The sequence below is a fragment of the Cebus imitator genome, unplaced genomic scaffold (genome assembly GCF_001604975.1).
Source record: "Cebus imitator isolate Cc_AM_T3 unplaced genomic scaffold, Cebus_imitator-1.0 Scaffold92, whole genome shotgun sequence".
Lineage (NCBI taxonomy): Eukaryota > Metazoa > Chordata > Mammalia > Primates > Cebidae > Cebus > Cebus imitator.
In genome coordinates this window covers 9920006-9922955 of record NW_016107407.1, presented here as the reverse complement: position 1 = coordinate 9922955, position 2950 = coordinate 9920006, and the positions used below count along the sequence as shown (strand labels likewise).

General features: G+C 38.7%; 1 pseudogene; it reads right to left on the bottom strand.

The window, feature by feature from the left end:
• Positions 1-2065: 2065 nt before the first annotated feature.
• On the bottom strand, positions 2066-2180 carry LOC119472285 (annotated as a pseudogene).
• Between the last annotated feature and the right edge of the window lie 770 nt (positions 2181-2950).

The following is a 2950-nucleotide window of genomic DNA, read 5'->3' as shown; positions in this document are numbered from 1 at the left end:
GATGCAATCAAGTCAAAATGAGTAGGCAGACAACAGTTTTCAAGGAAGAAGATGATATTTACCTAGTGATGTTCACAAAATATTTTATCTTTGACGTCATAGCACATTAAATGCCATGTAAGTCATTTAACGCCAAGAGAAATAGAGGAGTGTCTATGCTCATTTGCAGAATGAATAATAGATATGTACATTCTAAGAATATTTTATTTGGAGAAAATATTGAGCAAATAGGCCACAACCTACATCCTATTTATTCAGCAGTTACAGGAGCTGCATTGGGGATGGAATCCAGCATTTCTATTCCAATGTAGTAGAGGAGATTAGGGTGGCTGCATGTCACAGCCTTGAAGCCAGACCACAGGGCTCAAAGCCAGCTATTGCAATGCACCAGTGGTTAGAATAGGAAAGTTTCCTCATGTTTCTAAAATTGGGTTTCCCTCTATGTAAAAGGGGGTGAATATAACGTCTAAATTTTAGGGTTATGAGAATGGCATAAGATCATGAATATGAAGCTGTGATGATAATAATGATGACAATAATGATTTAAAAGATGCATACTCCACTTTGAAATGATCAAAGGTGATTTTACTTACTACAATGCAACATCTTGGAGGATAACATGTAGGCTTCCTCTTACTTGTCAACCTAAAAGACAGGAAGGCAGAGAGCTACATAGAAATTTCAATTATTATCCCTCCTTTTAATAAACTATTTTGCTTTTTCCTTTATCCTTGTGCATGCATTATAAGCATTTGTTTCTTGGGCGTCATGAATGTTTTCTTCTCATTTTAACATGGCTAATTTAAATGCTTGTTCAGGTGAGTGGCTGCCTCACTTCTGCAGACTGGGCAAGGAGAACTGTGCCCCAAAGTAGAGTTTGTTGCTGAGTAGAGAGGACACTGTAGAGAGTCATGCATTTAGGGACATCCAGTTCACCGTGCGGTGTGTGAGCTTAGTCACCATCAGGGAGAAGTACATTTTCATAGACTCCCATATCCCCACTCTTCAAAACGACTCTTAGAAACTCTAAGTGAAATAAAATGCAGGAAATGACTACAGGTTGACAGGTTGTAAGTAGAGGTTTCGTTTACATTAAAAATATTCTAAAGTCTCTGACTACATCATTCTTTTTAGGCATTGTATCTCATGATAGCTTTTGAGGATTTCATGCATATTTTTGAAATTTTATTGTTAAAATGGAGGATCTGCTAGTTTTAGTTAAATGAGCTAAATATTTTTACCTTCAAAACATTGGCCAATCCAGGTGGCACATTAGAATTACCTAGAAAGTCTTTTTCTTTGCTCGGCTTGTTTTGGTTTTATTTTAAATGTAGGTTCCCAGGCTCTTTTCTGGGCTATTTAAATCAGAATCACTGGGCATGGGTTCTGACATCCATAGGCTGTAAAAGCTCCTCATAGGATTCTAATTTATTACCAGGGTTAAGAATCACAGATATAATGATTTCCAGTTTTGTCTCAATTGCATTACTTAATTTTTAAGAAAAAAAAAATGACACCACAATAAAAACAAACAATTCATTGCAAAGCATTCCTTACAGATAGTAGCACTGCTGAAACTGAACTGTTGACCTGAACAGTAATCACCTAAAATTCTCCTCTCTGAACTGACGTAATTCAATATACAAAGTATTCAAAACCCCAATGGCTCCCATCTCACTCAGGGTAAAAGCCAAGGTTCCTGCAATGGTCCACAGTAACTACAACCTCCTCCCTTTACAGCTCTAATGCCAGCTCCTTCTTCTCTCTACGTTGCTTGCCTCTGCTGCAGCCAACCCACCTCCCTCCTCTCGCCAGCCTGCCAGGTGTGCTCCAAACCTGATCTCCTATTTAAAACTTTAGATTCACATTCCACTTGTCTCCCTGGCATTCTTGATCCCTATCTTTCTGTTTCATTTTTTTTCCTATAGCATTTCTCAGCTTTGAACACACTATAGAATTTACTCCATCATCATGTTTATTATTAGTGGCTTCAGAAGGTATGCTCCACAAAGAGAAGGACCTTTGTCTGTTCCACTGATATATCCCAACTGCCTGGAAAAGCACCAAGTACATGCTGCCAATTACTGCCTCATTATTGGTTTATTTTTTATTTTTTAGGGGTCATGCTAGTCTTCTCTGTATTGTTCCCATTTTAGTATATGTGCTGCCAAGGCAAGCACTGCATCATTGTTAAATGAATGAATTAAATGCCCATTTGGACTTCCAACTCAAGTCCTGCCCAATTCACCAGATAAGGCTTACGGCCTGCCCTGTAATTATTTTAGCATTCTAGCCTTCCACCTTCTAGCCTTGTACCTACCTATATTGTCTAGGCCTGGTAGGGAAGAATAAAGGACAAACCCTAGCCCACAGCCACTGTAATTCTCTTTATTTTTAATGGGAAATTATTTATTTATTTTTCCAAAGGTTTTTGGGGAACAGGTGGTGTTTGGTTACATGAGTAAGTTCTTTAGTGGTGATTCGTGAGATTTTGGTGCACCCATCTCCCGAGCAGTATACATTGAACCCAAGTGGTGGTCTTTTATCCCTGACCCCCTTCCCACCCATTGCCCCCGAGTCCCCACAGTCAACTGTATCATTCTTATGCCTTTGCATCCTCATAGCTTAGCTCCCACTTATGAATGAAAACATACGATATTAGGTTTTCCATTCCTGAGTTACTTCACTAAGAATAACAATCTCCAGTCCCATCCAGGTTGCTGCGAAGACAGCCACTCAGTTCTGCTTTTGCTGTTTTATTTCTGATGTACAGACTGAAGAAAAACTAGATTGAACTACTCCCTATAGAAGCAAAGCTTTAGCTCTATGACTTTGGAAGGCATTCCATGATATCCCCTCTGCTTAATTATAGTCTGTTTTTTATCTTAGATATAGTTCTTTGAAGGAGAGAGACGCTTTCCTTAAACAGAAATCTTTTAAATCTTAGTAG